Source organism: Pagrus pagrus, assembly GCF_965226575.1.
Source record: "Pagrus pagrus genome assembly, chromosome: 1".
NCBI classification, from domain to species: domain Eukaryota; kingdom Metazoa; phylum Chordata; class Actinopteri; order Spariformes; family Sparidae; genus Pagrus; species Pagrus pagrus.
In genome coordinates, this window is record NC_140185.1 from 25974242 (window position 1) to 25986446 (window position 12205).

Consider the following 12205-nt stretch of genomic DNA (forward strand, 5'->3'; position numbering starts at 1 on the left):
ATATGATTCATTATACAGGTTTCTGCTGAAAGGCCAAAGCAGACGACTCACAAGGGCCTAAAATAGAATCCCTCTTCAATCATTTAGAGAAATGTGCTGGAGTCGGCTCACAAATTGATGTGGCTTTGTTATCGGCATTGTCAATTGATTACACCTAGGGCGATAATGAAATAACTAATTGAATGTGTCCTCTTGTAAACAATTTGTTGAAACGTGCAAAACACAAGTGGCCGCGTCTTGCCTCCCTCCGCGCGAGTGTGAGTGGCTTTTAATTAATTGAAGACTGAGTCTGATAACCTTCACAAAACTATTAGCCGTGCCTTTAACTGCAGGCGATGAGTAATGTCATCGATAAACCACAAAATCCTCGGCAAATATCCCAAAAATTATTGAAATCCCGCAGATAATCTTACATTTTTAAGACAAGCAACAGCTGTTTAGCCAAGGCCAAGGTAAAGTGAAACTTAGCCTCTCTGCTCTGTCTTACAGCTGGGAGCCAGGGGTCAAAGGTCATCGTTTCAGAGACTGCGGTTTCTTTGTATTTCATCATGGATATAATGAGTGAAAAGACCCAGCACTTGCAGAAGAGACACAAATGCCCCTAAAGGCCCTTTATAATTAAACTCTTTCATTCTCTTCACTTTCTCTTTGTCTTCATTAATTGTACCCTTCACGTCTGTCTTATATCATCGCTGGAAATATGCACAAGTTAAGAGGACAGTTCAGAACACGACACAACATGATTTCTTGTTACAATAATTATTTATTAAATTTAAAATATCTTTAGCACAGATTAAAAATTAGACACTTCCATCTACCATGAGCGCCTTGGGGTTTAACATGGTTCTAACATGGTTGAAAATAAACACTCTTAGAAACCAAAAAAGATTTCTCCCGACTTCCTCCATCGCTATCTTCATAAAATGTCACATTAGAGTTGCTAGGGCAGAGGCAAATTTGGCATGTAGACAATCATCGTTTTCACTGGACATATAGTATTAGAAAAAAAACAGTTTTCAAAGTTTTCAAAATCTCTTTCCCTTGCAAATCATGATTTGGAGAATTTGGAATGAGTCAAAATTGCTTGTTGTACCAGCTTTATAGGTTTTTTAATGGTTTTGCATTCATTTATCAGACACAAATGTACGCCGCTTTAAAATAGCAGCACACTTTTAAAGCTGGTGATTCGTCTTTTTGGTGTGATAACTCAAATGGCAGCCCACTTTCTACTGCTTTTAAGCAACGTTTTTTTTTGCCATGGCATTTTATTGGCTGTGTTAGACACTAAGGATATGTAATTAATTATTAAGTGTATGCATGTGAACGTGCAGAGGCAATGAGAAAACTACAAAGTGTATGGTCAGACTGCCATCGTTCTCCTCGTCCTCTTATTCCCCGACCCGGCTATTCCACAAACCAGTGATTTATGGTCCTTTTTGCCTCAGCCCTACCTTATGAAACATAAAAAAGATAACAAGTAACATGAGCAGAGCACTGTAGTAAATGGCAGGCCAATGCATTAGTTATCAGTAAGAAAACATTAACAGCAAAGACATATATTTTTCCAGTTTTGAAGTTGTTTACAAACCATATCCTTGTTCACAATTTATTATGTTTTTCCATGTTTGATTTTTTTTTCTTTTTTTCGTCATTACATGCCATATGAGAAGTCTGGATTACAAAAAGTACCTGAACAAATTGCTTGTATATTAGCATGCATAGCTGTTTTGTATTTACATCCTATTTACAGACTCGAACTAAGAAGAGAAGGATCTACAATACATTTTCTTTCATGTGTGTCATTTACATTTCTAGGATGGAGAACAAAAAGCAGCCTCATACCGATTTGCAGAGTACACAGGACATGCACATAAAATAGAACGTTTGCTTGACTGAACAAAGGGTGTTGTTTTATTCCCCATCGCTGAAAAAGGAATAGCTCAATTCTGTAACAGGCTACGTCTCTGACCGGTGCTACTGCATTGCATAACACAGATCTATTTTTTTTCCTCCCTTTTGTCTGTATTGCGCACCAGTGTCTGAGCACAGGGGGCTTGGAAAGGTTAATTTACGATGTTAACCGTGCCGTGAAGGGAAAAGCAAATAGGAAAGAGCATGCACAGCACCAGAGAAGGACATTAAGCTGCGGCTACATCTTTCTCTTTCTCACTCTCTCTATCTGTCCAGCGACAACAGTAGGGGCCCCCTCGATGTGTACAGAGACACGGGGCTATCACCATCCATCATTGCAGACATACTGAAAGGATCTTTCACCACTGATCAGGCTGCAAGCAGGAGCCCACCACTGACACCTCAGCATTTATTTATTTGTTTTTTTTATCCAAGTGTCGCTCGTAGCCGCAGGAAAATGCCCCTATCAACCTAACACATGTGTGCAAGAAAATAAAAAAGACATTTGTTGGACAGTTTAGTTAATAGGATACAAAGGTGATGACAATAACTGCAAATTCTGTTATCTACTGTCAAAATAATAGAACAAACAACTCCAAAATATAGCGCAAGGTCACATCTATGCACATTTTACTTCTCTTATGTGTCCGTTTTTGTTAAAAGAATGGAAGACTTGGATATATTTAGACTGCAGACAGTATTTGTGATCCAGGGGCCAGTAACCTACTCAGGGGGCGTTGCAGTCATTAAAGATATTGCTCATTTAGAGAGAATAACATCGGTATCACGTCCTTAATTCTCCACCTCTACTACTGGTCCTGTGTCCACCTCCAGCTCATTTACACTCAACCTCTAATATAGGCAATCAACAGCACTATACCCTCACTGGGGGTCCATAAACACTTGATTTCACAGAAACTGCCTTTGATAAAAGGAGGGAGGCGACTGCAGGAGCATGTTAATGTGCTTTCCCATAAAGCTTATCTCTGACTGGGGTCACGGAGGCCAAGTGGCAAGGGGCTGATCGCCATAGCAATAAGACCCTAGAAGCCGTTACCGCAGCTTACGACCCCTCTGACGATAACAGAGCCGACCAAGGCCTACCTTTGGATAATCAAACCCCTCATCCAGGCCCATGTGGGAAATAATGTGGACATTTACTACAGTACAATTGAAATGAGGGCCGAGCACAAATTAACCTCTGGTAACAGAGAAGGGGCTCGTTGCGATAGGAATCATAAATTTTTAATTGTCCACCAGCAGCAGTATTTTCAACGTGTGTAAATACAAAATCATGAGCTGACCCACGCCATTGCGACACGGCTACTGTTTAAACAAAGTTCAAACAAAGTCATGCCAGAAAATAAATATCAAATGTCTCTTTACCTTCAAAGGCAACAGATTTCTTAAAAACATATTTTTTAAGGTATGTATTGTTTTCTACGTGGAGCTGCATAATTATGTTTCCTCTATTTTTGTCAGGTGAATGTGATGATACTGTATAATTTAGTGGACTAAAGACGGGAGCTTTGAAGAACACTTTGATAGCATATGGTTATCTCCCGCTGTGTCACACTCTCTGCTCTGTAGGGGGCCCAGAAGGGACGTATGCGTAACTTTCTGGACTCTGCAAACTTTTCACTTCTCTGAAACTGAAGGATTACACCCTGTTCACAGCAGGGAGAACAGCATGCATCCTAGCATCGCCTCCCTTGAGCCACTTTAATCTCCACTCTACACCCTGAAGACAAAACCTAATGTCCCCCTTAAAACAGAACCAGGCTCAGAAGGCAGAATTTAACAATTCGCCAATTCTCTGTGTATCCGTCCCAGTCTTTGCATGATCACAATAAGGTTGGCGACCAGAGAGTCCATTCTGTGTGTTCCATATACATTAGCTTCATCAATTGTGTTTCAAAGCGGGCAAATTGGAGTCTAGTTAAGCTGTTTTTCCTGCCGTTAATTTTCTCTCTTTCCTGGCTCAGGTGCAGGAGACTAAATCAAGCTGTCAGAAACCAGACTGCACAGCTAAACGGTGCAGGCTGAAATGCCACCTGTCCACAGCTTCTGGCGATTTATTATTCCCCCATTTATTTATTTCTATAGTGGCAACTTGGGTATTTGTGAAAGTCCCCGCTGCTTGTGACAAACACAGCCTGCTTGTGTTTTGATACATTCACGTACAACCCTTTACGTGAACGCTCAGGCTATTTCACCGCGGCTAATGGCTGCTAAATGGATGTGTTTTCCTCCATTACCTAATCAGATGCTAAAGATTTGGTTTACAGCATTTATCAATGGTATTACACTGAGTTCAGCCCAGAGCATTTACTCCAATTGAGGCATTTTGGTTAATCTGATTCTCTCTCGTCTCCCCCCCTCGCCAAATCTTCTTGTGAGCCCATCTCATCTCAGCGAGGGGCTTGATGGCTAACTGCTCACCCAGGGCACAAGCTTATGCGCAGGCCAGAGTGAGGTGGGAGTAAGGGCTTTAAAGGCTGTATTATTCATCCCTGTCATTAGCTGTGTGACATAAGGAGGTCTGCTCTGTCTTTGCTACTGTCTGGCTATTAGAACTACCCTCATCCACTGTATCTCTTCATCCAAATCCGCTCTGCTTTTCATGCTACATTTTTAAGCAGTTCACGTTCAGTAAAAACACACAAACAAGTGAGTATTTGTCGGAGTGATGTGATGATGTAAACACTTTGAGCTCACTCACGTGAATCATTTTTCAAGAGTCTCGGGTGGGCCAGGAGGTCGGGATTACAGCAGAGCAGTTGACATGGGTTGCCTCACTGTAATCCTTTCACCTTTGACCCCCCCAACTCCCACTACCCCGATGTCTGGCTTGAGGTCACTGTTAATCATGACACCCCACCAGACACAGGCACACAGGGACAGAGTGTGTGTGTGAGAGAGAGAGAGAGAGAGGGAGAGCGAGAGAGGAAAAGAGCATGGATGTGTGTGCCCCTGCATATTTCTACATTATAGAGTTCATGAGTTGAAGGAGCTGCTGGTTCCATTGCTGTTTTTTTTTTCCTATTTTGCATTCAAGTTTTGAAGATTCAACAGTATCTTCAATGTTATTTAACACAGGAACACAGGATGATGTTACAACCATATAGGTTTGCGATACGGCCACCATTTTTAAGTATTTTAACTTATAAAATAATTTTCTGCACGAGTCTGGCATGGCAGATGGCTCTAAATACTACAATACCCATAAGCCTCGACCACTGTTGACAGCCAGAGGTGCAAATCAGAGGGGTAGCGAAGTCTAAACCCTTTGTCTTTGCTGTTGGGAATGAAACATGACGGCCGCTGTTGCTGTATTCAAACAAAGTTGATCCAAAAGTGAATTAATTTGAGCTTCAGATTGTGTTTTCATTTTGTTCAGCACTGTAAACTTTAGCTTGTGCTCTCTTAGCAGCACACATATCTAAATTTAAAGCTCCCTGATTGGATGTCTCTTGCAGAAATGTACATTAGGGGTCGTAGTTAACTTCCATCCCTCCGTCTTTGTTCTACCGTGCTCTTTGCCTGCCTGAGCCGCGTTGCTATGTTTAAGCTAATTTGCTGAAAATACATGAAAAGCCTACAAAAGTGGTCTAACTGTTAAGTTGTGTAGCATTGTTTGTGGGAAACAATGAATAGGATTTTTCCCTAAACAGCTCCTTCCACTTCATAACCCTCTAATGTAATGTGAAGTACATTTATTGTAGTATTTTAATTTGCTGGAAATGTTACATATATTAACATACCAGCATTCTTCGACTCTAAATGAAATTGTAAGCAGTAAGCCTGGTTGAAATATAATAACCGTTTTTAAAAAATAATTAGAAATAGTGTATTTCCGTCCTCATCTTAACTCATCTCCAAGACTATGGGTTGTATGGGCCTTCCTATTGACATCCGACTGGCCACCTTTGTACCTATTGTCTGTCTTACAGGTTGTTTTTCTCCCCGGTGTCCTGCCTCTGTGTTTACTCTGTTGCTCGGCCCCAGTGTGTATCTTCAGTGGTCCACAGATGTATGTGGCACACACACAAGCGTGCCAGTAATGACACTAATGTAGTGTTTAGTCAGGAGGACACAGACTTATTAACCAGTTGAGAGAATGAGCTAGATGGTAATCAAATAAAGCAGACATAAGTTAATAAGCTGTATGCGCAGCGGAGTAAGCTACGGCAAGGATTTATCTGGACGTGCATGGCACTTGTATGCTGCTACTGGTACTTTCAGCGTGGTTAAGTGGAGATATTACATTCTCATTTTTCATAGAAATATAAACATATGAATATCTCTTAACTTGATGCTACAAATTGCTGTCTCTTCCTCGCTCTTTCCCTTGTCTTGTTTATGTATCAGACATGGGTGAGGCACCTCAATTGCCCAATATGACTCAGACCCCTCTTTGCTTAATCCGAAAACAAGATTGTGGAGCTGCTTTGTCCTGCTCTCACACTGACCACAGAGATGCATGGGCCGCTTCGCTGACAGAGATTGTATCTATCCAGAACAAAAGGCAAATGGGACGAGGAAAGAGAGAATGAAGATGGAAAAGTCAGGGGATGGTCTGTAATGGTAAAGGAAGGTAGGAACCTAGTGTCTAAGAAAGAGGTGGGTGAATGGGGGAGGAAGGCTGATTAAGTGGGGCCCGTACGAGGGAGGTAGAGGAGAGAAAGGCAGCGGACGGGGCCCAATAGGGGGTAAATCTGAATCAGTAGCGCTCTATATCCTTCATATGCCTGCCCCCCTCCTCCCTCCCACATATCCATCATGTTAATATACCTACAGCGTGGCCCTCTGGGTAATATATCTTTGACCTGTGATTACGCTAACAGCTTATTGTTTGCACACTGAACAATCCCATTATGTCGACGATCTGTTTACATACAGCCTTGCTGTTTAGATTAGCATGGTGTGTGTGTGTATGTGTGTTTGAGAGAGAAAGAGAAAAAGAGCAAGGATGTGCCTCTATGGGTGCACGTTCACACGTTCTGTATATGAACATGTGCATCTATGCATGTTTGCGTACATGCACTGACCCTGGTCAGGGTCATTGCCAGATAAAAGCGCACATGCTGCCTGACTGTCAGGGCAGAACAACGCAGTAGCAGTTGCATTGAAATGCACAGAAACAACAAATCAACCTGTCACACGTCACCTGCAGCTGCGTAGAAACGGGGCTTTGTTTGACTTCTGAGAAAGTGGAAAGCCTTGAGGCTCAGAGAAGATCAGCTCTTGCTCAATGTCTTGTTTCCTACCACATATAGCGTCTCATGTTTGAGTGACATCTTCATCCTTCCTGTATTTTTAAATCTTCTTTAACTAATCACTGCTAAGTCATAAGGCCTAATTTCAAGTTTCTTTACATGTTGACTGTAAATATACTCATGTGATACATGGTGCTCTGACAGTATTTGAAATAAGATGGTTTCTTCATATAAATTGGTTGAACACAGGGACATACAAATTAAGTCATCTGCAAGTACCTGTATTCTGCTCAAATGACAAAGTCTCTTGATATAGGAAAGAGGGTGCACTGACGAAAGTTTTATTGACTGGATTATTTTCATTGAAAAAGTGATATAATTTCTCTCCACTTTACAAAGTTTTGTCCATAGAGAGTGCAGATGTAGCGGGCAGGCACTAAAGAATCATTGGGATAGAAGGGTAACAAGCATTTAAGCACAAGCCTGAACATCTGGTCGAGCTGAGGGCCGTGCTCATTAACACAAAGTTAACCTCAGACAGGACATGAGGTCATGACAGCCCAGAGAGCCGCATGACGCTGTAACAGTTTGAGGTCAGGGGGTTATTAAAGTCTCCAAGGTGGCTGCCAGTCAGAAAAGAATATTCAAAAGGTGGAAAGAAGCGGGAGAAGACCTTAAATTTTAGTCAAATAGTCTTTCCCCTGGCCCTCGCTTCCTTTCTCTGCTCTCCTCCGCTCTGCTCTCGGACTTCTCTGGCAGTGCGTACACTCATTGAGATGTGCAAATCCCTTTGACATAGGATGAATAGACAGTTGCTGGCAGGATGCCCCATGCCACTTTGTGTGCTGCCACTTAATTGGAGCGCCCCAGTTTGCCTTCCCTCCTCTCTTCTCCTACCCACGCTCACTGTGGCCAGGTTCTGTCTGACATCAAAGGCGAGGTTACGTGTCCCTTCAAAGAGTTTAAAACCTTTGAGCCAAGTGGACCTCTCACAATAGAAAGAGGAACGGAAAGACTATTTCTGTCATGTTACTATGAATTCGCTCAAATCAAAGTTAGGAGATGTAAAGCTGACAAAGAGAGTTTAGAGAGTCAGTCCACTGACTACCTGCACAACCTCCTCTATGAATAATGGTCACGTTCCATCTACAAGTCAGCATGCAAAGTACAGCATCGGAGACTATACTGCACATAGTGGATATACTGTACATATATACAGCAACGTATTTGAGTGGCGCTGTGTATGATTGTGCATCTGTATGCATGCGCTCATATGTGTGAGTGTGGTTGCGTTTGTCTTGTTTTCTCCCTTGCAAAGTGCGTCCATCAGTTGCGTTCTGAGCGACTCTCCTCACGAGGCTCTAGGGACATGCAGCAGAGAAGTGGGCCGAGGGTACAGTAGTGGGGGTCACTGATTATAAGTCACGATTTTCTGGATGCACAGCACACACTGAGAGGTAGAGGATGCACGATGGTGGAGATGAGGTGTTCAACAACTTGTATTTTCCCTGTTGTCCATGCAAAGGTTTTGTCCTGTCTTCACCAGCGATGGGGTAACCTTTAAGGTTGTCTGTTCATTGGCTTGGCATATTATCTGTCACTCCGTTTGGTTATCTTCATAGAGGGCAGAGTCCTCATGTCTACTTTTCGAGGTGATCTTTTCCCACATGTGTAGGCGCAGGATGTGTAGGCCACCGTGTCGAACCATGCAAAGAGGGAAGTGGCCCTCTCTTGCTACAGCAGTTACAACCCGCTCATGGAGAGGGAGAGGGCGATTATTGCCATGGGAAAGAACAAATAGGTAGATTGTGGGAGAAAAAAATAAACAAAATATAAATAAAAATATATATGTGCCAATGTGGTCTCATGGCTCAGGTGACTCGCCTGCTATCCTTCTTCAGTTTGACCATTTGTTTCGTGGTGGAACTGATTGATGAGAAAGAAATTGCTGCCTTCTGATCCTTGTATGGTAGTCAAATAATAACATTACCTATAGCTAATGCCTTTACGCATCTATTCAAATACATAGGAAAAGTGTCCAGATACCTGGGACTATGTCTTTAACTACCAGAAAACAAGTATTTTAAACTTCCAAAAAGGTTGTCTGAAATATCCACATATTGAGATTTGTGATTTACTAGGGGAGTGGTAAATATACACTATAGTCTGTTCCATGCTGTTGTCTTCATTCATCTCTATTTACATGTACTAATGTGGATATTGAGGAGGAAGACTAGGCCGTTATGTAAAGAGAATAAGAAGAATAGGAAGTACAATTTTTTTACAGTCCAAATAACTCCAAAGAGTCGAGAAACGATATCGGAAATGATAATTACATGATCTCTGAGGAGGTAAGAAGACTTCATATGGAAAATATTTACCCATGAGTACTCTATCCACAGACATGAAGTTGGTGAGAGCGACTTGGTATGTTTCCTATATTAGGAATAAGAATAGGATTTTATTATGATCTATTTACAGAAGCATGCATCAACGATCTTCCCACCAAAGTGAAAATAGTCCTTCCAATGGATTTATCCGGCGCTGTCAACCATCTCATGAGTATGAGTCTGTCTGTTTTTGTCTTTTTTTTTTTTTTTCTTTTCTTCATGTTTCGTAGAAAAAAGCTGGAGGTAAAACATCAGGGAGGGAAACAGGAGTAGTAAGAGGCTTTCAAGAATTTCACTGTAGGGATTTCGAGGGATTTCAGCGGGCCTTGTCTTTTGTTCTTCAGTGAAGTCATTTTTGAATGTTGTGCTTTGTAGGTGTCTCCGTGTGATTGGTCATCCGCTCTGACGTCATCACTGCTCAGTCGTTGGGTTTACCTGTTGACATAAAGAGAAAGACGTGGGGAAGGGGAGAGGAGAGAGGAGGGGTTGGGCAAGAAAAGAAAAAAGAAGGGATTAAAGTGTGACTCAGAACACAATCCTCTCACATACTTTTATGTTGCGCTCCCATGAATGCACACACACACGGACCGTGAGGCAGTGAGTGACCTGTACTGGACCTTTGTCTGAGCTCGTCCAGGCTTTATGGTGACACACAGTGAGTCACAGTCACTGTATTTGGGGGGTTGGGTGGGCTCTGCTGTCACTGGTGCCAGTGCAAAAACAAAGGCAGAGTGACCACCCTGTGAGTGTACATGGCAAGCCCACTTGGCTGAGATTCAGACTGACAGTGGCGTCAGCATGGGGGGTGACTCTTTAATCAGCTTCAATTAAGGCCAAGGAGAGACGAGCAAATTCAATGTGGATGAGTCCACTCCGTGTCTGCTTCCCTCTACGTTATTTAATCTCTTCATGTTGAAAAACTTCAAACATAAAAATACCGTTCTTTGTTGCTTTGCTTTGTTATTTTGTGTCTTGAAACACACAAAGTTTTGTGAGCAGCTCGCGCTCTGTGTTAGGATGATTCATGTAGCCAGAAGGAGCGCTTTGTGGGTGGGCCATTAGACACAGAGACTGTAGTGGAATTCAGCTGCTATCTACTGGAGATCCAATTACATGACCCTACTGTAAAGGTGCCTAGCCTGCACCCAATATAAATCACCATAAACAAAGCAAGTATTGACATTGCTTTGCATACTGTTACAGCTCCGCTCATGCCTGTAAAATCTGAAGTTATTATCATCGCTGTAAACATCCAATTCAATCAAAGATGGTGTATTTTATTAGCTATAGGATTTAGAATTTGTATATTCAACTAATATGATCTTAGTTTTCCCAATAAGTCTGCAGCTAATGATTATTTTTATCATCGATTCATCTGCTGTTTTTCATCACAGTTTCTCAGAACCCAAAGTTACATCTTCATATTGCTTCTTTTATCCAACCAACAGTCCAAAACCCAAAAACAAAACCAAATCCTCCCATTTAAGAGGCTGGAACCAGCTAATGTTTGCCATTTCGCCTGAAAACGGCTTAAACAATTAATCGATTATCAAAATGAGCAATTCATTTTTCTTTCAATCGACCACTCAATTCATCAACTAATATTTCAACTCCATTTGCCAAAGACATGGATAACAGAGACAACATGTGCCAGTTCAGTCACCAGGATGTAATGTTAGCAGTTAACGTCTCTGTAAACCACAGATATATCCTAGATTGACATTTGTAGCAAATGTGGCATATCACGTTCACATTAAATACTTGTTACCTGACTTTTACATCAGAGGGTGATAGCATGCCAAATGACTGATATTTTTAAGGACACCTGGGGATATCGCCAGCTGTTTTTGTGGTTTCCATGGTTGTGGCATCCAAAACGGGTATTTTAAGCCAAACCATGATTTTTTTTTCTGCATGAGCCAAGGTTTGTGACAAGCGGGAAATCAAAATTTCAACCTAATCAAACGTAAAGTTGAATCATGAAGAAATGTCTAATTTCTAAAAGATGCAGCAAAACTATAATTGCATCTCTTCAGTTATCACCGTATCATTAGCAGATTTTTCCAATATTACTGTCACCACACACATACAGTATATATACATTGGCCCCGCTCTCAGTTTTCCTTCCACCACTTGCGGTGCGAATCACTGCAAGCTACATGTCTCTGTTATGTCCACCTTTTTACGCAGCAGTGAGCCATGTTCTATGAGCTGATATCCTCACAACTGAGATCACAGCCATTGCCCCGGGGCATGCTACATCCACTCTCGCGGAACAACAGCAGTCAAGACTCCGGCCCCTTCAAGACTGAATGTGGTCCCAGGGTGTGTGATAACAGAGTATGTGATGGGAATGCAGGGCCATTTGGACCTCCAAAGCCAGGTGTTAGCACTTCAGCTCACTGCCTCATCAATAATTGACAGAGGCAAACCAATCAGAACAATTTGCTCCCCACAGCGAAGTGCTAGAGCAGCCTAACACCGGTGAATCATTAATGAGGCAATTAGCTGAAATGGTTAGACGGTTAGCCCTCACTGGCAGCGCTCCTGTGACGCTCCTGCGACGGGTCTCCTTATACAGGGAGCCGCGCATGATGGAGTGATGTACAGGCCAACACGAGCCGAGGGAGAGATACAGTTGGAGACGGAGCAGAGCCTCCTTAAGGTTGGAGTGTAACTTGTGTC

The 12205-nt window shown here is 42.3% G+C and overlaps 1 protein-coding gene across 1 annotated transcript in view; it reads right to left on the reverse strand.

Moving 5' to 3' along the window:
• Positions 1-771: 771 nt before the first annotated feature.
• mafa (MAF bZIP transcription factor a) overlaps positions 772-12205 on the reverse strand; it is an 86063-nt gene continuing 74629 nt past the window's right edge. The window contains exon 3 of the mRNA XM_084353180.1: positions 772-9955. The gene's annotated coding sequence lies outside the window, so the exon portion shown is untranslated. The remainder of the gene's footprint in view (positions 9956-12205) is intronic.